Here is a 26,420-nt window from a genome sequence, read left to right as displayed (position 1 = left end):
AGCAACAAACATGTACTCCTGTCACGAGTTCCGTGTATGTGTGTATTATAATAAAATTAACTAAATTCAATTTAAATATAAGTTCTTAGGTCAATTCAAATGTTCAAACAATTTTGTAAACAAACTGAAATCTTGCGGACAAGTGTCGCTTTCCCAAACCGGATTTATGAACTTATTATGCAAACTATTACAACATATAAAACACAACTTACAGAATAATAAAGTAGAAAATAAGGTTTCATGTCTTTGTTATTTAGCTTTCGATTTAACTCTATAATCATTGCTTTTTCAACAAAAGACATTTCTCCCGGCAAATAAAATTACAAATTATCTCCCCTGGACATTGTAATACTTAAAAGTTAATACGGATACTTAAATTAATTGTATATATTTTGTATAGATTTTAATTGTTTCCATTGAGATTAATTATTTTTTGTGTTGGTTACGCTTAGGACGCGATGCTTTATTTATGTAAACAATTGAGAAACGTTTCAAGAATTTATTTAATTCAAATCTATTCTATGTTTAGAAACATTTAGTTAATTTTATAATAGTTATTTTTAAAAGTTTATTTAAAGTCCGGAAATATTTCATATTGTATCCGTATTAACTTTTAAGTATTACAATGTCCAGGGGAGATAATTTGTAATTTTATTTGCCGGGAGAAATGTCTTTTTTTGAAAAAGTAATGATTATAGAGTTAAATAAATCGAAAGCTAAATAACAAAGACATGAAACCTTATTTTCTACTTTATTATTCTGTAAGTTGTGTTTTATATGTTGTAATAGTTTGCATAATAAGTTCATAAATCCGGTTTTGGAAAGCGACACTTGTCCGCAAGATTTCAGTTTGTTTACAAAATTGTTTAATCATTTGAATTGACCTAAGAACTTATATTTAAATTGAATTTAGTTAATTTTATTATAATACACACATACACGGAACTCGTGACAGGAGTACATGTTTGTTGCTAAGCAACATGGGTATATTTTATATTTTAATATTTTGCAATAAGAGTAATTACTGTTTAAGAATTATGCAAAGTTATTTTACATACAAATTTATTCAGAATAAATTGTATTTGGTATTAGATTTTATGCGTTAAAATATTAAGATAGTAAGGCAATGATTTTATTAATTTTAAAAGTTTATTGTTTCCATAGCAACAAATTATTTTACAAAACATTTCAGTGAAATTAAGTATCCTTTTTAGTTGAAATGATTCGGTTTATTTAACATATTGTATTATGCATTAACCTGTACGTTAAGTTTTGTAAAGCTGTTTCACTTGATAAAATAGAGTTTGGGCAAGTTTTGTTTAATTAATTAAAATTTGCATATGTCCCTTATGAGTTATGTCCCTTAACTTAGTTCAGTTGTGAAATTCTAAATTTATTATCAAGTGAGACTTGCTATTTTATTGTGTAAAATCTGTAGCACTTTGATTACTGATTTCAAGAAATAAACATCTATATTTACTAGAACTTTCTCTTGTTTTACACCAGGTGCTAAAAGTCATCAGACGCAGCACAGAAAGTCAGTACAACACTTTTATTGCCTTAGAAAAAAATGATCTGTGACAAACATAACATCAATACAAAAAAAAACATAGGATTAATATCATTAGTATAAAATTTACAAAAATATACCTTAACTTGCGGTTTAATGTTAAAAGCCATAGAAAATCTGCCCAGTTCTGTTTTCTCTAAAATAATATGCAGTTTTTCAAAGCCCGAGGAAAAATTTGTATTTATTAGAATCATTTCATAGCAAGATGTATTTATAGACAAAGTATCACAAATTGAACTATGTTATATAGTTTCACCAATTTAATTTTTAATCTATATTGAATTAGCATGAACCGAGCACCAAACGATACATTACTCTGTGATAAGGGGTCGAAAAGGTGCATCCATGCTTAAATTCACATTTATCTTTTCTCCATATATTTAGAAGATCTCTTAGAACATTATTAAGATGCTGTTTATTCGTATTTTAAGAAATGGATGATAGTTATACATCTTTTACTTTCTCTTTTTTAACGATGACGTTTCCGTAGATATACCTTTTCCAATAAATACTTTAACTGTTGATATATTATACTGTGAACTTTTTGTGAATATTCAAATAAATTGACTTACTTGAAAGATGTGCATAATGTCAAATAAAAAAAAATACAAACGTTTTAGGCAAGAAGAAAGCTTGCAAGAATAAGGATGCTCTTTTTGTTAAAAAGATGCATTTTGGATACTCCGTGCAATTCAGGTTATGTAACATTAATTTCACAAACAGATCAGAGTCCAAATGAACTCATTGTCTGAGAGAAATATTTATGTTTATTTATCTTTTACATCAAAAAGCCACCCAACTCCGTATCTATGACTACAAACAAGCAGAATATTTTCTCTTTTGTCAAAAAAAATTCCATAGGGCCCGATGATTCCATTTGCTAGAGTAAGAAGTTTTCCTTGATGTTGGCCTTTGTCATATATGACTTCTACAGTGTCGCCACCAGTATTAGTCGCATATACATTCCCTTTGTTATCTGTTGTCACACGACGGAAAGTGTCAGTGTTATAATCCTTTTTAGTAATCCAAATTAGTGTACCATCTAACGAGTAGCAGTATATTGATCTAGTGTCTGTACAGACCAACCTGTCTCTATCTATTGTAATGTCGGTGGTACCGCGTGTAGGTACCGATATAGTACGTAATACGTTACCTCTCAGGTCCATCACGAGTATTCTTGTCTTAATTACAACGTACAGGTTATTATCATTATATGATATTCCCTTGTAGAGACCCCCAAATCTGTTTTCGATTGTACTGGTGACGGAACGTGTAGATATATTGATTATCATTATGGTACTGGGATACCTATTGGATACTGCTACAGTGTTGCTATCTATCTCTGTAATATAATATGGTTTATAAGGCAGAGGAATGTCATGGATATCAGTACCGTCTGAATTACAAATGATAAGTCGGTCATTATTATTGTCGGTAAACATTAATGTATTGCCTATTTTGATACAGCTAGTAATGAACAGATCTCTATAACCCCGAATTCTTATCCGTTGACGTAAACTGACAGAAACAGGAAGGTTGTATTTGACAGGTGTTTGAGCCTGGGTAAATGATTCTTCTGTGGTTGTGTTTTCTGAATGAGAAAAAAAACCATAAAAAATACCTGAAAACAATGGATTGAATGTTGTAATATAGAATTTGATGCGACTGTCATACAAGTAGGGGGTTTAGCTAGCTTTAAAACAAGGTTTACTCCATCATTGTCTACATAAGAAAGTGCCTGTACCAAGTCAAGAATATGACAAATACAAATACAAATAATTTTATTTTGCCATTGCAAAGGAGCAGATATATAAATTCCAATACAAGCACAAATCATACAAACACAAAATTCAATATGGATTGGTACAATATTGATAAAGTTATTGATATTGATATAAAATAGCAAAGGGAAGGAAACATCCAAACAGGTGCATATAACAATGAAATACATGTATATATATAACAAGTAAAGTGATTCAATTCAAGTATTCAACAATTTGAACTTGTTTTTTTCTTTGAGTATATCCATTCGTTTGCTGTGTTCGAGCTTTGGATTTTGAATTTTCCTCGGACAATATTTTTGTAGTTTTACCTTTTTGTAACGTATCTATTCGTTAAGTACAGTTTGAAAATGTTAACTGGGAAGGGGCATGGGTATGATTTTTTTGCGGATTGATTTCATTTTCATCGGTTACTTATTATTTTTCAGCTTTATTTTCACTTTTGTACATTATCCTGGACTTTGTGTTACACGATATTCATTTCATCCGGTTTAAGGAATAGTTAATTATTTTTAGCTCTTACCGGACTAAGATTTTCATTTTTAAAATCCTCTCGTCCCACACTACCGAATCTGTACTGAATTCAAGGAAGGTGTTAATGAAAGAGTTTGAAAACAAAAGAGAATTGTGTTTAGTATATTCATGTATAGGACAGACTTATGCAGACGTTATTTGTTTAGTGCTATCTATCTATGTCATGTTTTCAATGATGTATAGGCTTATTTTGTCCTTCGTGTCCTTTTTTTCAGCAAAGTGTTTGGCTTTTATGGTTACTTATAAATTTATCGTCTTTTCCGTTTCTTTTTCTCGGAAATCATAGAACTAACTAATAAAAAAAAAAAAACATCAAATAATTGAAAAACTTAGTCACAATGAATAAAAGTAGAAACAAACAATATATATTGGTCTAACATTGCAAATATTTCCCCTAAGAACTCTTTGGTTTCCATTGCAGCTTTTTTGTAATTGTTGGTTGCTTATGGTCCAGTGAAAAATATCTCATGCATGTTTATGACGAAATCAGTAGACAATGAACACAATAAGTTGGTCCTGTGAAAGAGGTCAACCGGGATAAAGTTTGGGGAAAACTGTAGACTGCCATTGGAAAATGAGGTTAATTGGTTAGAGACAGATCATTTGCATTGAAACAGGCCACCTACGAGCCCTCAAAGAGTTGTTACAAGGGTTCTAAATTTACAGACAGCGTGACACTCTTTCTTCACGAACCATCAGATTTAACGTTCCAATTCTGAACAGACTTGTACATCTCGCACAGCCAAACAGACTCCCGCGTTGACAAAAGTTGTATGTGTACTTAGGCTAGCAGAAAGTTTTCATTATGAATAAAAATTACAGTACTATGCACATTAGAATAGAAAACATTAGGTTGCGCTCAGATATGGCAGGGGTGTTACGAATTAACCGCAATACAGAGACACTTGCTTGTTGTTAACGTGACGTATTGTAACGTCACATGTTTATTACGTCTTCGTATATCATAACGTCTTCATGCAGTATAGAAAATAGTCAAAAAATATATACGTCTTTAATCATTTACACAACAAAGCAAAGTACTACCACTAATCCCAAACAGTGGTGCCGTGACTTATGGAGAAACTCAGAGCAATTCGTGTTGGACACAGAAGCGCCGTTACAAGACTAATCAACAGAACCAAAGAGAAAATTGCGGACAATGACATGGAAAATCAAGAACTATCGGCAACCACAGAAACACTGGTAAAGAAGAGGAACTTACTCGAAAACCTGGATACACAGATTTTGGATGGAACAAAAGTCGGAGACATGGAACCGGAAGTTTGGGACAGTGATGAATTTAATTTACATATGGAAGTGTCTATTCATAAATTCAAGGATATTACATCAAACTCAGGAGGTAGCGTTCTTAAACCTACGGTGAATGATTTTTTAAATCAAGGTCCAGTAGCACATATTTCAACACTTCCGACAACTAGCAATGTTAATCACAACACAAATCAGACACAGGATGCTATTCAAAGCACTTTTGTAAATCACGGAGCAAACTCTACTTATAACCCTTGTCCGAATTTCTATCATAGACTACCAAAGTTAGACTTGCCTTCATTTTCGGGAGATATCTTACATTGGCAGACATTTGGGATTCGTTTGAATCAACCATACACCACAAACCTGCTCTAACAAACGTTCAGTTATTTAAATTCACAACTCCAATACGAAGCAGCACATTGTATCACAGGGTTAACCCTCACCAACGCAAACTATGACCAGGCAATCAATTTACTAAAGGAGCGTTACGTTCAGCAACAGAAAATTATCTTAAAAGCAAAATCTTCCTGATTTACCAAGTCCGTCATTTACCCTCAGTAGCATTAAGTCATTTTACGACAGATTAGAAGCCAACATTCGGGGACTTGAATCTTTAGGTCAGACGCAAGACACATATGGATCCCTTCTTGTACCTATAATTTTCGGGAAACTACCAACAGAAATGAGGAAAAACTTAATGCGGAAACATGGAAAAAATAGTTGGAATCACTAGTAACCCGAATTTAACTTGATCGGACAAAAACGCATTAACGCTGTTTAAATGAGCTTAATCGTCATTTGATAAAGATTGACAAAAATTAAAAATCATGTTTAATTTATTTCAATGCATATCAAATCATTTTAATGCCAGTCAAATAGATTCGCTTGCAGTCGTTCAATTGAATTCAAGTTGGTGTTAAGTTACGTCAAACAAATAGGCCACGCCCATGTTAAACTATTTCAAACTGGTATTAATTCGTTTTAAACCGTGTTGAGACCCGAGCTTTTAACAGGTAAATCACTCAAGCAAAACAACATCGATGTATCTTTCGTTTATTTGTTTCAAACTTTATCGACTTATATATATAAATGTGTGTATTCTTATTAAAGTCACATATTTCACAACTTAAACAAATGAATGATCAATAAACGTAACATATCAGGAAATTAAAGGAAAACATTCAAATATTGATGCACGGTTTAAAAAATGCAAAACTTGTAAATCTGTTAAAAATAAAGTAGTATTTAACATATTTTTAATTTGCCCAAATGCAGTAGATCTTTATCTCACATATTCTTTTCAAAACTTGCTGAGTGCTATGAAAACTCGTGACATGTAAGTATGGTCCATTGAAATGACTAACGAAACTTTATGTATTCCTATATATTTCCGTTTCTCTTTGTCTGTCTTACTATAGTGTACTCGTAAATTAAATATAGACACGGAAATTAAAGTAACCAGAGACATATGTTTTAACTTACAAAAATTATTTATTTTTTAACATAGTTTAAATCGATGTTTCTTATATTTTCGGTCAACAACAAATATTCCCTAGCTGTATAGTGATATATGGAGTAGCTTGTAAGATGAAGATAGTGCTGACATTTGTTGAATTTAATAAACAGTTAAGTCTTGCTCAAAATAGTAAATGAAGTAACAGCTCAATAAACTTTTAAAACTGTGTCAAATTGTAATACTGGTCACTGACGCGAAACTGGCGTTAATTGTGGAAAAGCAGCAAAATACGAAAATTGTGAATTGTGGTTCCGATTCTGTAAAGGGATTATTGTGCTGTCATGCACCGTGACGTACAAAAAGTCTTGCTATAAATGAACATGTATTCTGTTTATATGAGATAAATTTGAGTCTGCGATAACGATGGGTAGGTTGATTTAAGTTTAACGACCTTGACTTGCTTTAAGTCGACATTCTCTTACGTCTAATGCATTTAAAAAAAAACGTATATTTACGTTGAGGGCATTTAATATAAGTCTACCTACCAAATTAAAATCAACATCAACATTATTAAAAAGAAACAAGAATGGAAAGGAAACAACTATGCATTGTTGCTCTGATATAATTTTTATTTACTGTATTTTAGCGGTAATTTCTAAATAAAAATTTATTGTCGTAGAAATAAAATATTTTATCTAGGTGCTTTCGTTGAAGTTCGCGTTACATATCAAAATGAATTTCTTTGGTCGGAACAATTGCAAACTTTCAATCCAGGTGTTCTCATGGAGGTCCGCGTTCATGTTTCAATTCAATACATAATATTTCATCTAGGTGCTTTCGTTGAGGTTCGCGTTACATAGTAAAATGAATTTCATTGATCAGAACCTTTGAAAACTTTCAATCCAGGTGTTCTCATCAAGGTCCGCGTTCGTGTTTCAATTCAATACACAATATGAAGTCCATTATGGTAAAAAAAAATGAATTTTAAACTCTACGATGTCCGAGTAAATAAATAGAATTTAGAAAATAAAACATTTTAACTATTCTTCCAACACAATAAACCTTCAACACAATAAAAGTGTAACTACCTTTTTCGCCGATGAAAAATTATTACTTTGTATATAAGAACAAGAATTTGTCAATCCAGGAACAGTATACCTAACATTATATATGTTCCTGATTCAATTTATTCCTCGATAAAAAAAAAAATTGATTTGTATATATAATTCAAATTAATTTACACAAATTTTTCAAAACACAATATTTTTTGAAATAAATAAAGTGCCCAATTTCGAAACAGTTACTCGGCTTACATAGAAAGGTTTAAGAAAAGCTCTTCTACTTTCTGTTAGAGCTGTGCAGTTTAAAATATAGTGAAATACATCAACCCATCTCTTGAGAGTTACAAAGTACACAGTACCTTTCCTGTCTCATAATTCTACGCCATCTACCGGTTTATATAGGTAACCGATGATTTCCAGTCCTTAACCTCCATAACGTTATCTTATCTTTATAACTTAATAAATCTAAATATTCTTCAAATTCAAAGTTTTCTTTAAACAGTTTCTAATATAATGCTTTGGGAGAATATTCCATTTCTGATTTCCAAGTCTGCTGAAATTGGTGAAAAAATCTTTGTTTAATGCTCAACACTAACCCTTTTTGATTAAAACTATAGTTGTTCTGATTTAACCAAATATTTGAAAATCAATATTTATTCAAGATATTTTTTATACAAATCAACCAATCGAAAGTAAATCCACCATATACGTTGAGTTTATAAATATATCTATATAGAATATTTGTCAATTTACTCTCGGAACTGTTTGCAATGTTAGACCAAAAAGATACCATACGGTGTTCCACATATACTGACATAGAATAGGATAAGCGCCTAGCTCTCCATATACCATAAAGCTTGGAGTTGATTTTTTCAAGTTTAAGAAAAGTTTACAAACTTCATGCAGGAACTTCTTAGGAAGAAAGATAAGAAGTTAGCAATATCCTTTAACTCTACTTTTCGCTATATAGATGATGTTCTTTCACTAAATAATTCAAAATTTGGTGACTATGTGGAACACATCTATCCAATCGAGCTAGAGATAAAGGATACTACAGATACAGTTAAGTCGGCCTCATATCTGGACTTACATCTAGAAATTGACAATGAGGGTCGGTTGAAAACAAAACTTTACGACAAAAGAGATGATTTCAGCTTTCCAATTGTGAACTTTCCATTTCTAAGTAGCAACATTCCAGCAGCACCTGCATACGGGGTATATATCTCCCAATTGATACGATATTCCCGTGCTTTCATTTCCTATCATGATTTTCTTAATAGAGGGTTGCTGCTCACAAGGAAGTTATTAAACCAAGAGTTCCAAATGGTGAAGTTGAAATCATCCCTTCGTAAATTTTCGGATATGTTCCTTATGTCGTAACTACAATCCCCTTCCCTTTCATGAATGTGACCTACCGAATTAGACTATTTACCGGATTTGTTATCACATAAGCAACACGACGGGTGCCGCATGTTGAGCAGGATCTGCTTACCCTTCCGGAGCACCTGAGATCACCCCTAGTTTTTTGGTGGGGTTCGTGTTGTTTATTCTTTAGTTTTCTATGTTGTGTCGTGTGTGCTGTTATTTGTTTGTCTTTTTCATTTTTAGCCATGGCGTTGTCAGTTTGTTTTAGATTTATGAGTTTGACTGTCCCTTTGGTATCTTTCGTCCCTCTTTTACAAAACTTCAAATGCACTTTCTATTGCATCAATAAAACTAAAGCCCCAAATTTCACAGCCATATAGCAATATACAATCTTATCAAAAAGATCGTACTGACATTTAATTAGATTAACTAACATAATTGCTTCAATATTTTTATTAATCAATCGATAAATTGAAGAACTGAATGGAATAAAAACATAAATAAAGAAATAATTTTTGAACGACATTATCTTTGACTATCCTACAGGTATACAAGCCAGGGGCCTGGTTTTCGAAAGTATCTTATGACTAAGACATGTATTATGATGGTCTTAGGACATGTCATAGTCGTAAGATATGTTTTCGAAAGTGTCCTAAGTTACGATTTGTCATAACTTTTGTCGTAAACTTAAGACCTCTCGCGACATGACTTATGATGGTCTTATGATTGTCAACTAAAATTTCAATTACTTTTCATGACTTTTTTGGCATAATTTCATATTAATTGTAATAAAAATATTTGTTGTGTTTCTCTGTTAGCTAAATAGTAAAGATTCTATTACTACGTGAATTAAAATTTGAATCTCCTGCGACATACAATTTGGAATTCTTTTCTAACTTATGGTTTTGTACAATAGATATACATATTATTTCGTTCCTAGTTTATTTAATAGTACTATATTTACGTATGTGCACGGGCATTTCGTTAAGCGGGTACTCGATGTACCGAATCTAAAAAGTATTCACAGTTAAATAACAATGCATGTATGATAATACACGAAAGCGAAGTTCAAGATTTATTATATATTACAAACTAAATTTAAACAAATTATCAACTCATATTTCAATTCCTGTTTGCATAAAATTTCATGTTCATGTTCATTATAATGAATAAAAAATAATTCGTAAATTTTTAGAATTGTAATAATTAATATGCTCATACTTTTCATTTTCATTTTTATATTCATCACTTTTTAATCATTATTTAAAATAATAGAAAATAATGTTCCCTTTTGACAGTCATAAGAGCATCATAGCTATGACTCTCGTAAGACAGCTTTGATTTACATCATATGACATATCATATGATAGTCATAAGATCATCATAAAATATGTCCTAAGATATATCTTATGACATATCTTATGATACTTTCGAAAACCAGGCCCCAGGAGACTGCACAGTGGCGGATCCAGGTATAATTGTTCTGTAGCTATATAGATAAGAACTCCTGATTGTTTGACGAAATTATTTTTCAATTGGGACATACGGTTTGAACGTTTAATCCCCTCTTTTCTGTGACCAGTGGTTGTCGTTGTTGTGTATATTTTTCTATAAGTGTTGTACATCAATCAGTCCTATAGTTTTCTCGTTTGAATTGTTTGAATTCATATTTGTAATTTTGGGGAATTTTGTAAATGTTTATGCGGTTAAGGTTTGCTCGTTGTTGAAGGCTGTACGATGATCTAATTTATTGGCAAGTACACCACATATTTTTACATTTATTCGTTAAATCATGTAGATCTTCGTCAAGCCTAAAAAATAAAGGATTTTGAAAATGCACTTATTGATAGCTATACAACTTTTGATTCTAAATAATTATGTTTATCTAACATAAAATTATTATCAGCGGATACATATATACACACTAAGTCTAAACTTGTTAAAAAACAGACACATATGAAATGTATATGTAATAGTGTTTGTTCATTTAAAAAAAACTGTGAATATCTACCACTACTGTTGCCGGCTTTAGAGATCGGCTAACACAAATTCAAACCAAAACATGTACTACATAAAATGCATATTTTTAATCACAATCTGTATATAGAAACACTTAAATTGTTATTACATATTTTTGCGAATCTGATTAAATCTTTGTCAATCACGCATGCACAGCAACACGTATTCTTCCGTATTTGACCTTATTTGAACTAAAAGAAAAAGAAGAAGTCTGGAATTCTCGCTATCGGTTCTGTGGGTTCTATCCTGGTGTTTTGATGTAGGTGAATATAGCATGATAAAAGTCTTTAACTATTAAAAATATTCATTAACAAATTTAACAATTTTTATCCTGGGACAGAAAATGAATTCTCCTTAATATAGGTAGACCCTATTTTTTTATATATGAATTATATATAAAAGGTAAAACAAAATACAGCATTTGAATTTAGTTCAGATAAAAATTAATAAAATCTAAAAAAAATTGCTACGTATTGTTGACATAATGTAGTCTTTTGGTACTCAACACATATTCATAAGTGGGAGCAAAATTATAACCTTTAGGTAAATTTTTAAGTGAAAAATCAGTAACATTTTAACTTTTTTAGTTTTTCAAATAAAATTTTCCTTTCTAAATTGAATAGTTTACAATTTAACAATTCTCGCCATCTGTTCGACGGTCTAAAGATGATAGTGTGTTTTCGATCTAGGTGTTCTCGTTGACGTCCGCGTTCTAATTCCAAAGCATTTCATTGGTCAGTAGATTTACAATTTTTCAATCCAAGGTGTTCTCATTGGGGTCCGCGTTCATGTTTCAATAGGATAAACTATCTTGTAAGTTTTCTACCCGAGGTAACAAAATAAAATTTGAGCGGTTTTATAAGTATACAATAGTGCCTCATTATTAAAGGATTGGAATTTTATAAAATAAATTTATCTATTCATCCATATATATTGATCTTTTTTATAAAATACACTATTTCACCTTTTTTTATGACCACTTATAATTATCGGTAGATTTGTAGATATTGACACCTGTGTGTATGGATTAGTATGTATAGATTAACAGGTGAAATTTTCTGATCAACAAAAAATTATAAATTAAATCTTTTTTTTTAAATAAATGTTAAGTGGCAAGTAGTACCGATATGCATGTCTTTCAAAATACAATTCTCGCATTACAGTTTCTTGCATTTTTTTATATTTCGAAGCTGACCCTTTTGTGAATTTATTCAACAACAAACTTTTTGTTCATACAAGATGAAGTAAATGTCGCATTTTGTTTTTATGTTGAAAAGAAACAAACAAATGTTTTATTTCAAAAAATCATGACACTGTACCCCCCCCCTCGCCCCCCCCCCCCCCAACTCTTCAACAAGAAAGGAAGATTGGTTTGGCATTGTCTAGTATAAAATTTTCAATTAAAATGCTTCGGTTTTTTATAAGAAATACTTTATAACACAATCTGAAACATGTACACATATATGCATCTATAAGTCCAAGCATATGAATACAGGCTATGTTTGTTTCCAGTTTTTGGTGTAAAAAATAATTTGTATTGGACCCTGAGAAAAAAAATGTTTGTTTCATCCTCAGCTGCCACTATATGTAATGCTAAAATTGAAAGAAAAAAATTGTTTTCGGTTTGTCGCTCAAAAAATAGATTGTTCTTCGCCAAAGTCGAAAAAAAAAGTTTGTACAGAAAAAAAAACCTATACCCCCCCCCCCCCCCCCCCCAGAAAATCAAATGGTTGCTGCCTTAGAGAACATGTTTAACCTGTTAACCCCGCCATATTCTGCATGTATGTGCCTGTTCCAAGTCAGGAGCATGTAATTCAGTGATTTTCTTTTGTTGATGCGTTACATAAGATTTTGTTTTTCTCTCAATTTTTGTACATAAATTAGGCCGTTAGTATTAGGGTGGGGGGGGGGGGGGGGTCATTATTATTTGAATTGTTTTACATTTGTTATTCCGGAAGTCAAGATGGCTCATTATCACATAACAAAATTATCGAACCTCAATAACCAATAGTATGTCTGTTTACGAGTAGTTGTCATACCTCGGACGACCTGTTTAACAAAAATCTTTTGACCGCATCAATCTAAACTGCCTTTATTTGCTTTTTCTTTCTGCAAATCTATATAGGTGCACAATACTTCAGTTTTAATTTTAGGTCTAGAGGGACTGTAATATACAAGTAACAGCAATTTTGGAAAAAAAATGGAATTGTTCACATCAATTTATAGTGCCAGCATGCAGGGGCAGCTAGATCCAGGCTGGGGGTCCAACTATATGCTCCCATTCATATGCATTGATGTTAAAAAAAAAAGTGGGGTTCCAACCCCTGTATCCCCTCCCTTTGATCCTCCAATGAGCATGTCCTTGCTTTATTCAAAATATTGAATCATAAACAAATATCAGTAGTTTTTATACTTCAGACTGAGTCGTGTAATAAAATCTTTTGACTGCATCAACCAAAACTTACCATATTTGCTTTTTATTATGTAAATCTATATAGCTGCACAGCAATTCAGTTATAATTTTAGTTCGAGAGGGACTGTAGTATATAAATAACTGCAATATTGGAAATCAATGACCACAATTTTTTTTTCTCGCATTAATTGAGGGTGCCAGCATTTCCTATTTTTATTCAAAATATCGCATCAGAAACAAATATCAGTAGTTTTCATATCTCAGACTGACTCATGTTACAAAATTATTTGTCTGTATCAATCAAAACTGACCATATTTGACAGCATCAACCAAAACTGACCATATTTGACCACATCATCCAAAACTGACCATATTTGCTCTTTTTTATACAACTCTTATAGTCGCAAAGTAAATCTGTAATATTTTTATGTAAGGATGGAGTGTATTATCATTATAATACAAATGATCTATATTATAGGGTTATTGCATGAATATTGGGGAATATTTTTCCGAGTAGAATTTTATATTGCGCGTGCTTATATTTTTATATCAGGATGGATTGTTCAATATAAACATGATAAAGGAAAGCAACATTGGAAAACAAAATTATGCTCACATCAGTTTAAAGTGCCAGCATGTCCTTTTTTTAATCAAAATTTTGAATCGTAAACTAATTTCAGTAGTTTTGATATCTCAGACTGACTCATGGATATAACACAATTATTTGTCTGCATCAACCAAAACCATGAAAACTGACCATATTTGACCGCATCAACCAAAACTGACCATATTTACACTTTATAATGTAAATCTTAATATATATATATATATATATATATATATAGCCGCATAGTAAATCACTTATACATGTAGTTACATATCACGATGGATTGTATAATTCAAATGACAGCAATATTGTAACACATTGGCTAAAAAAATAATTTTCACATCAATTTAGAGTACCAGCAATTTTCTGCAAGTCCTCTTTTTATTCAAAATATTGAATTGTAAACAAATTTCAGTAGATTCGATATACATGTATCAGATTGAGTCGTTTTAACAAAATTATTTGACCATATCAACCAAAACTGTACTTATTTACACTTATCATGTAAATATATATGGCCATTGTGGCGTCAGATATTTTGTTTTATGATGTCAAATTTTTACGGGAACCTGTGCGATATCCAGTAATGGCAAACAAATAGCGGTAAGGTGTATTTATACCATATCTAAAAATTTAGCGCACCCTTATTTTCTCTCTGTATCCATAATAATGAACCGTCACTAAAGTGACTTTTTAAGTCAGTTAGTTTGTGATGGTTTTTTTTTAAAGAAAACCATTTTACGGCATCATCCAACACTCACATGACTGATTCATATACTTTATTTTAAAATAAAAAGTACATGTATGGGAAGTTCTCTTCTTGGAATAGTATACTGTTAATATAATTTGAAGAAGGCAAAGAAAAATGCATGATTTTGTTTGTAGCCGAACGTCCAGTGGCAAATGCTTCATTCATGTTCAGATGAGTATATTTTTATCTGAGTTTCAGACTCCCAGATATCATTTATATTCGTTATGGATAAGTCTGGCTAAATTGACGAGATGGTGCAAATGTATATATTTTTTTTAACGTTATAATACAACACTTTTATCATTAATATCCCATAATTCATCCACTGTACAATTTTCGTATGAACATTTGTCAAAACAGAATCTTAAATGAATGTAAATCCAAGGCAAACAAGGTAAATTACGATTAAAATTCCATGAATTAAATGCAGAGATATATTTATGACATGTATGAAGAGACTGTTAAAAACGGGGAACGAAGAAAGTTTTTACGTAAACAATGATGTTTCCTATGTAATCTTATAAAAATATTTCTCCGATGAGTTGGATAACCTCCTATTCACTTCGATATTTGTACATGTAACGTATGATCAGAAAGAAATATAGAAAATCTGCTATTATATAGCAAAGTAATTGGAAGTGATTTATTTCTTCTAAATTCTAAAGTGCCCTTACTGCAGAGAAGTCAGTTTAAAACTGTTCTACAGTCCTGACTGATTTAGTCAGTTCTGCTGACACTTCTACGGTTAGAACTGATTTGGACAGTTCTACCTAGAACTGATTTAGATAGTTCTACCCTAGAACTGATCCTGACAGTTCTACCTAGAACTGATTTAGTCAGTTCTACCTAGAACTAATTCTGACAGTTCTACTTAGAACAGTTCTAGGGTAGAACTGTTCTAGGACAGGTTAGAACAGTTCTATGACAGTTCTCATGACAGTTCTAATGAGAGGTTAGAAGTGATCTCCACTGTAGTTCTTTCTAACATCATCGTCTTATTCTTTGATATTGCTGTAAACATCGATGGTTCACACCCAAACAAAATGGGAGTAATGTACCTTCAGCGCTTCTCCGTGTTATACACTTGTGAAACGTAATATATAGACGACATTTCGGTATTGAAATGAATCTACATCTCACAAACATGGTTGTTAAATAACGATTTTGAGTAATCACCTACCAAAGAAATATAAACGTATGGCAAGATATAACCATGCAGGAATTTAGTTTTCTACGGAACACACGGAAAATTATTGGTGTAAAATGAAATAATAGTTTCAGAGGTAAAATATTTTAAAGATTTTTTTTTTATGTCCTCAGGCTGAAATTTGAAATTATTGTATTGACTCTAACTAAATCTGTTTGAACATGTTGTATTTGTAAAGAAAAAATAACACAAATAAATACCTGTCTTAGAACTAGATATTGACTGTAAATATTTCAGACTATTTTGAGATGGATCCTTGTCGACCTCATCTACTGACTGGACCACATCTTTATGAGACTCTGTCATTCTCAACTGAGAACTGTCTATGGTGTCTGCTTCATCTACAGACTGGGTCGCATCTTTTCGACACTCTGTTATTCTCAACAGAGAACTGTCTATGGTGTCTGCCTCATCTACTGACTGGACAACATCTTCACCAGATTCTGTCATTATCAACAGAGACCCTTCAACGTTGTCTCTCTCGTATACTAAGTGGACAAACTGCACATACGGCTATGTAAGTTTGGGTTAGAATATCCATGTTTTCTGTATACAAATAAAAACTCGAGATTACCATGATATCAAATAAATTGACTCAAACGTTTACGATTTATATGATGACTTCATTGACTAAGTATATTTGATGAATACAAGAGGATGAGAATATTTGTCTATGAGACAGCGATCCAATGACACAAATAATTAAGACATCTAGAGGGTAACATATAGTCTTCAACAATAGACAGGTGTCTATACAATACGTCAGTGAGACACCAACCCAATGAAATAAATAATTACAACATCTAGAGGGCAACGTACAGTCTTCAACAATAGACAGGTGTCTATACAATATGTCAGTGAGACAGCCCAATGACACAAATAATTAAGACATCAAGAGGGCAACATATAGTCTTCAACAATAGACAGCTGTCTATACAATATGTCAGTAGGACAGCAACTAAATGACACAAATAATTAAGACATCTAGAGAGCAACATACAGTCTTCAACAATAGACAGGAGTTTATACAATACGTCAGTGAGACACCAATCCAATGAAATAAATAATTACAACATCTAGAGGGCAACATATAGTCTTCAACACTCGACAGGTGTCTATACAATATGTCAGTCAGACAGCAACCAAATGACACAAATAATTAAGACATCTAGAGGACAACATACAGTCTTCAACAATAGACAGGTGTCTGTTCAATGTGTCAATGAGACAGCAACCCAATGACACAAATAATTACATCTAGAGGGCAACATAGTCTTCAACAATAGACAGGTGTCTTTACAATATCAGTGAGACTGCAACCCAACAACATAAACAATTAAGACATCTAGCGAACAACATAGAGTCTTCAACAGTTAACAGCCGTCTATACAATATGTCAGTGAGACAGCAACCCAATGACAAAAATAATTACAACATCTAGAGGGCAACATATAGTCTTCAACAAAAGACAGGTATCTATACAATATGTCAGTGAAACAGCGACCGACCTGATACCTAAAAAAATTAAGACATCAAGAGGGTAACATATAGTCTTCAACAATAAACAACAGTCTATACAATACGTCAGTGAGACAGCAACCCAATGACACAAATAATTAAAACATCTAGAGGGCAACATATAGTCTTCAACACTCGACAGGTGTCTATACAATATGTCAGTGAGACAGCAACCAAATGACACAAATAATTAAGACATCTAGAGGGCAACATACAGTCTTCAACAATAGACAGGTGTCTGTTCAATGTGTCAATGAGACAGCAACCCAATGACACAAATAATTACAACATCTAGAGGGCAACATATAGTCTTCAACAATAAACAGGTATCTATACAATATGTCAATGAGACAGCGACCCGATACCTCAAATAATTAAGACATCTAGAGGGTAACATATAGTCTTCAACAATAGACAGGAGTCTATACAATATGTTAGTGAGACAGCAACCAGATCACACAAATAATTAAGACAGCTAGAGGGCGACATATAGTCTACAACACCAGACAGGTGTCTATACAATAAGTCAGTGAGACAGTAACCCAATGACTCAAATAATTAAGACATCTAGAGGGCAACATACAGTCTTCAACAATAGACAGGTGTCTGTTCAATGTGTCAATGAGACAGCAACCCAATGACACAAATAAATACAACATCTAGAGGGCAACATATAGTCTTCAACAATAGTCAGGTGTTTATACAATATGTCAATGAGACAGCAACCCAATGACACAAATAATTACAACATCTAGAGGACAACATATAGTCTTCAACAATAGACAGATATCTATACAATATGTCAATGAGACAGCGACCCGATACCTCAAATAATTTCAACATCTAGAGGGCAACATATAGTCTTCAACAATAGACAAGAGTCTATACAATATGTCAGTGAGACAGCAATCTGATGACACAAATAAATTAAGACAAAGAGAGGGAAACATATAGTCTTCAACAATAGACAGGTGTTTATACAATATGTCAGTGAGACAGCAACCCGATGACACAAATAAATTAAGACAAAGAGAGGACAACATATAGTCTACAACAATATACAGGTGTCTATACAATATGTCAGTGAGACTGTAACCCAATGACTCAAATAATTTCAACATCTAGAGGGCAACATATAATCTTCAACAATAGACAAGAGTCTATACAATATGCCAGTGAGACAGCAACCCAACGACACAAATAATTAAGACAAAAAGAGGACAACATATAGTCTTGAACAATAGACAGGTGTCTATACAATAAGTCAGTGAGACAGTAACCCAATGACTCAAATAATTAAGAAATCTAGAGGGCAACATATAGTCTTCAACAATAGACAGGTGTCTATACAATGTGTCAGTAGGATAGCAACTAAATGACACAAATAATTAAGACATCTAGAGAGCAATATACAGTCTTCAACAATAGACAGGTGTTTATACAATATGTCAGTAAGACAGCAACCCAATGAAATAAATAATTACAACATCTAGAGGGCAACATATAGTCTTCAACAAAAGACAGGTATCTATACAATATGTCAGTGAAACAGCGACCGACCCGATACCTAAAAAAATTAAGACATCTAGAGAGTAGCATATAGTCTTCAACAATAAACAACAGTCTATACAATACGTCATTGAGACAGCAACCCAATGACACAAATAATTAAAACATCTAGAGAGCAACATATAGTCTTCAACACTCGACAGGTGTCTATACAATATGTCAGTGAGACAGCAACCAAATGACACAAATAATTAAGACATCTAGAGGACAACATACAGTCTTCAACAATAGACAGGTGTCTGTTCAATGTGTCAATGAGACAGCAACCCAATGACACAAATAATTACATCTAGAGGGCAACATAGTCTTCAACAATAGACAGGAGTCTATACAATACGTCAGTGAGACACCAACCCAATGAAATAAATAATTACAACATCTAGAGGGCAACATATAGTCTTCAACAATAGACAGGTGTCTATACAATATGTCAGTAAGACAACAACCCGGTGACTCAAATAATTAAGACATCTAGAGGACAACATATAGTCTACAACACCAGACAGGTGTCTATACAATATGTCAGTGAGACAGTAACCCAACGACTCAAATAATTAAGACATCTAGAGGGCATCATATAGTCTTCAACAATAGACAAGAGTCTATACAATATGTCTGTGAGACAGCAACCCGATGACACAAATAAATTAAGACAAAGAGAGGACAACATATAGTCTACAACAATATACAGGTGTCTATACAATATGTCAGTGACAAAGTAACCCAATGACTCAAATAATTTCAACATCTAGAGGGCAACATATAGTCTTCAACAATAGACAAGAGTCTATACAATATATCAGTGAGACAGTAACCCAATGACTCAAATAATTAAGACATCTAGAGGGTAACATATAGTTTTCAACAATAGACAAGAGTCTATACAATATGTCAGTCAGGCAGCAACCCAACGACACAAATAATTAAGACAAAAAGAGGACAACATATAGTCCTCAACAACAGACAGATGTCTATACAATAAGTCAGTGAGACAGTAACCCAATGACTCAAATAATTAAGAAATCTAGAGGGCAACATATAGTCTTCAACAATAGACAGGTGTCTATACAATGTGTCAGTGAGACAGTAACCCAATAACTCAACTAATCAAGACATCTAGAGGGCAACATATAGTCTTCAACAATAGACAAGTGTCTATACAATATGTCAGTGAGACAGCAACCCAACGACGCAAATAATTAAGATATCTAGAGGGCAGCTTATAGTCTTCAACAATAGTCAGGCGTCTTTACAATATGTCAGTGAAACAGCAACCCAACGACACAAATAATTAAGATATCTAGAGGGCAACATATAATCTTCAACAATAGACAGGTGTCTGTACAATATGTCAGTGAGACAGCAACCCAACGACACAAATAATTAATATATCTACAGGGCAACATTTAGTCTTCAACACTCGACAGGTGTCTATACAATATGTCAGTGAGACAGCAACCAAATGACACAAATAATTAAGACATCTAGAGGACAACACATAGTCTTCAACAATAAACAGGTGTCTGTTGAATGTGTCAATGAGACAGCAACCCAATGACACAAATAATTACATCTAGTGGGTACCATATAGTCTTCAACAATAGACAGGAGTCTATACAATACGTCAGTGAGACACCAACCCAATGAAATAAATAATTACAACATCTAGAGGGCAACGTACAGTCTTCAACAATAGACAGGTGTCTATACAATATGTCAGTGAGACAGCAACCCGATGACACAAATAATAAAGACATCTAGAGAACAACATATAGTCTACAACACCAGACAGGTGTCTATACAATATGTCAGTGAGACAGTAACCCAATGACTCAAATAATTAAAACATCTAGAGGGCATCATATAGTCTTCAACAATAGACAGGTGTCTATACAATATTTCAGTGAGACAGTAACCCATTAACTCAAATAATTAAGCTATAAACAGAGCAACATATAGTCTTCAACAATAGACAAGTGTCTATACAATATGCCAGTGAGACAGCAACCCAACGACACAAATAATTAAGATATCTAAAGGGCAACATATAATCTTCAACAATAGACAGGTGTCTATACAATATGTCAGTGAGACAGCAACCCAACGACACAAATAATTAATATATCTACAGGGCAACATATAGTCTTCAACAATAGACAGGTGTCTATACAATATGTCAGTGAGACAGCAACCCAACGACACAAATAATTAAGACATCTAGAGGGCAACATATAGCCTTCAAAAATAGACAGGTCTCTATACAATATGTCAGTGAGACACTAACCCAATAACTCCAATGATTAAGATATCTAGAGGGCAACATATAGTCTTCAACAATAGACAGGTGTCTATACAATATGTCAGTGAGACAGTAACCCAATGACTCAAATAATTAAGACATCTAGAGGGCAACATAAAGTCTTCAACAATAGACAGGTGTCTAAACAATAAGTCAGTGAGACAGCAACCAAACGACACAAATAATTAATGTATATAAAGGACAACATATAGTCTTCAACAATAGACAAGTGTCTATACAATATGTCAGTGAGACAGCAACCAAACGACACCAATAATTAATGTATATAGAGGACAACATATAGTCTTCAACAATAGACAGGTGCCTATACAATATGTCAGTGAGCAAGTAACCCAAGGACTCAAATAATTAAGACATCTAGAGGGCAACATATAGTCTTCAACAATAGACAGGTGTCTATACAATATTTCAGTGAGACAGCAACCCAACGACACAAATAATTAAAACATCTAGAGGACAACATATAGTCTTCAACAATAGACAGGTGTCTATACAACATGTCAATGAGACAGCAACCCAACGACACAAATAATTAAGATATCTAGAGGAAAACATATAGTCTACAACAACAGACAGGTGTCTATACAATATGTCAGTGAGACAGTAACCCAATGACTCAAATAATTAAGACATTTTGAGGGCAACATATAGTCTTCAACAATAGACAGGTCTCTATACAATATATCAATGAGACAGCAACCCAACGACACAAATAATTACAACATCTAGAGGGCAACATATAGTCTTCAACAATAGACAGGTGTCTATACAATATGTCAGTTAAACAGCAGCCCAACGACACAAATAATTAAGACATCTAGAGGGCAACATATAGTCTTCAACAATAGACAGGTGTCTAAACAATAAGTCAGTGAGACAGCAACCAAACGACACAAATAATTAATGTATATACAGGACAACATATAGTCTTCAACAATAGAGAGGTGTCTATACAATATGTCAGTGAGACAGCAACCAAACGACACCAATAATTAATGTATATAGAGGACAACATATAGTCTTCAACAATAGACAGGTGCCTATACAATATGTCAGTGAGCAAGTAACCCAAAGACTCAAATAATTAAGACATCTAGAGGGCAACATATAGTCTTCAACAATAGACAGGTGTCTATACAATATTTCAGTGAGACAGCAACTCAACGACACAAATAATTAAAACATCTAGAGGACAACATATAGTCTTCAACAATAGACAGGTGTCTATACAACATGTCAATGAGACAGCAACCCAACGACACAAATAATTAAGATATCTAGAGGACAACATATAGTCTACAACAACAGACAGGTGTCTATACAATATGTCAGTGAGACAGCAACCCGATGACACAAAGGATTAAGACATCTAGAGGGCAACATATAGTCTACAACAATAGACAGGTCTCTATACAATATATCAATGAGACAGCAACCCAACGACACAAATAATTACAACATCTAAAGGGCAACATATAGTCTTCAACAATAGACAGGTGTCTATACAATATGTCAGTGAAACAGCAGCCCAACGACACAAATAATTAAGATATCTAGAGGGCACATATAGTCTTCAACAATAGACAGGTGTCTATACAATATGTCATTGAAACAGTAACCCAACGACACAAATAATTAAGACATCTAGAGGACAACATATAGTCTACAACAACAGACAGGTGTCTATACAATATGTCAGTGAGACAGCAACCCGATGACACAAAGGATTAAGACATCTAGAGGGCAACATATAGTCTACAACAATAGACAGGTGTCTATACAATATGTCAATGAGACAGCAACCCAACCACACAAATAATTAAGACATCTAGAGGGCAACATATAATCTTCAACAATAGACAGCCAGGTGTCCATACAATATGTCAATGAGACAGTAACCCAATGACTAAAATAATTAAGACATCTAGGGGCCAACATATAGTCTTCAACAAAAGACAGGTGTCTATACAATATATCATTGAGACAGCATCCAAACGACATCAATAATTAACGTATCTAGAGGACAACATATAGTCTTCAACAATACACAGGTGTCTATACAATATGTCAGTGAGACAGCAACCCAATGACACAAATAATTACAACATCTAGAGGGCAACATAGTCTTCAACAATACACAGGTGTCTATATAATATGTCAGTGAGACAGCAACCCATTTACATAAAGAACTAATTTATCTAGAGGAAAACATATTGTCTTCAACAATAGACAGGTGTCTATACAATATTTCAGTGAGACAGCAACCCAACGACACAAATAATTAAAACATCTAGAAGACAACATATAGTCCTCAACAAAAGACAGGTGTCTATACAATATGTCAGTGAGACAGTAACCCAATGATTCAAATAATTTAGACATCTAGAGGGCAACATATAGTCTTCAACAATAGACAGGTGTCTATACAATATGTCAGTGAGACAGTAACCCATAACTCAATTAATCAAGACAGCTAGAGGGCGACATATAGTCTTCAACAATAGACAGGTGTCTATACAATATGTCAGTGAGACAGCAACCCAACGACACAAATAATTAAGATATCTAAAGGGAAACATATAGTCTTCAACAATAGACAGGTCTCTATACAATATGTCAGTGAGACATCAATGCAACGACAAAAATAATTAAGATATCTAGAGGACAACATATAGTCTTCAACAATAGACAGGTGTCTATACAATATGTCAGTGAAACAGCAACCCAACGACACAAATAATTAAGATAACTAGAGGACAACATATAGCCTTCAACAACAGACAGGTGTCTATATAATATGTCAGTGAGACAGTAACCCACTGACTCAAATATATAAGACATCTAGAGGGCAACATATAGTCTTCAACAATAGACAAGAGTCTTTACAATATGTTAGTGAGACAGCAATCCGATGACACAAATAATAAAGACAACGAATGGACAACATATAGTCTACAACAAGAGACAGGTGTCTATACAATATGTCAGTGAGATTGTAACTCATTGACTTAAATAATTACAACATCTAGAGGGCAACATATAGTATACAACAAAATACAGGTGTCTATACAATATGTCAGTGAGACAGTAACCCATTGACTTAAATAATTACAACATCTAGAGGGCAACATATAGTCTTCAACAATAGACAGGTGTTTATACAATATCTCAGTGAGACAGTAACCCAATGACTCAAATAATTAAGACAGCTAGAGGGCGACATATAGTCTTCAACAATAGACAGGTGTCTATACAATATGTCAATGAGACAGCAACCCAACGACTCAAATAATTACAACATCTAGAGAGCAACATATAGTCTTCAACAATAGACAGGTGTCTTTACAATATGTCAGTGAGACAGTAACCCAATGATTCAAATAATTAAGACAGCTACAGGGCGACATATAGTCTTCAACAATAGACAGGTGTCTATACAATATGTCAGTGAGACAGTAACCCAATGACTCAAATAATTAATACATCTAGAGGGCAAGATATAGTCTTCAACAATAGACAGGTGTCTATACAATATGTCAGTGAGACAGTCACCCGATAACTCAAATAATTAAGACATCTAGAGGGCCACATATAGTCTTCAACAACAGACAGGTGTCTATACAATATGTCAGAGAGAAAGAAACTCATCGACACAAATAATTAAGATATCTAAAGGGCCACATATAGTCTTCAACAATAGACATGTCTCTATACAATATGTCAGTTAGACATCAACACAACGACAAAAATAATTAAGATATTTAGAGGACAGCATATAGTCTTCAACAATAGACAGGTCTCTATACAATATGTCAGAGAGACAGCAACCCAACGACACAAATAATTAAGATATCTAAAGGGAAACATATAGTCTTCAACAATAGACATGTCTCTATACGATATGTCAGTTAGACATCAACACAACGACAAAAATAATTAAGATATTTAGAGGACAACATATAGTCTTCAACAATAGACAGGTGTCTATACAATATGTCAGTGAAACAGCAACCCAACGACACAAATAATTAATATAACTAGAGGACAACATATAGCCTTCAACAACAGACAGGTGTCTATATAATATGTCAGTGAGACAGTAACCCAATGACTCAAATATATAAGACATCTAGAGGGCAACATATAGTTTTCAACAATAGACAAGAGTCTTTACAATATGTAAGTGAGACAGCAATGCGATGACACAAATAATAAAGACAAAGAAAGGACAACATATAGTCTACAACAATAGACAGGTGTCTATACAATATGTCAGTGAGATTGTAACCCATTGACTTAAATAATTACAACATCTAGAGGGCAACATATAGTATACAACAAAATACAGGTGTCTATACAATATGTCAGTGAGACAATAACCCATTGACTTCAATCATTACAAAATCTAGAGAGCAACATATAGTCTTCAACAATAGACAGGTGTTTATACAATATCTCAGTGAGACAGTAACCCAATGACTCAAATAATTAAGACAGCTACAGGGCGACATATAGTCTTCAACAATAGACAGGTGTATATACAATATGTTAATGAGACAGCAACCCAACGACTCAAATAATTACAACATCTAGAGAGCAACATATAGTCTTCAACAATAGACAGGTGTTTATACAATATGTCAGTGAGACAGTAACCCAATGACTCAAATAATTAAGACAGCTATAGGGCGACATATACTCTTCAACAATAGACAGGTGTCTATACAATATTTCAGTGAGACAGCAACCCAACGACACCAATAATTAAAACACCTAGAGGACAACATATAGTCCTCAACAACAGACAGGTGTCTATACAATATGTCAGTGAGACAGTAACCCAATGATTCAAATAATTTAGACATCTAGAGGGCAACATATAGTCTTCAACAATAGACAGGTGTCTATACAAATGTCAGTGAGACAGTAACCCATAACTCAATTAATCAAGACAGCTAGAGGGCGACATATAGTCTT

At 33.1% G+C, this 26,420-nt stretch overlaps 1 protein-coding gene across 1 annotated transcript in view; it reads right to left on the bottom strand.

Moving 5' to 3' along the window:
• The window catches only part of LOC139500094 (uncharacterized), a 223,535-nt gene that overhangs the window by 98,858 nt on the left and 98,257 nt on the right, over positions 1 to 26,420 (bottom strand). The gene's annotated exons all lie outside the window — the stretch shown is intronic.

Source organism: Mytilus edulis, chromosome 13 (assembly GCF_963676685.1).
Source record: "Mytilus edulis chromosome 13, xbMytEdul2.2, whole genome shotgun sequence".
Classification (NCBI taxonomy): Eukaryota; Metazoa; Mollusca; class Bivalvia; order Mytilida; family Mytilidae; genus Mytilus; species Mytilus edulis.
The sequence above is the reverse complement of the archived record's forward strand: the minus strand, read 5'-3'. Positions and strand labels throughout refer to the sequence as shown.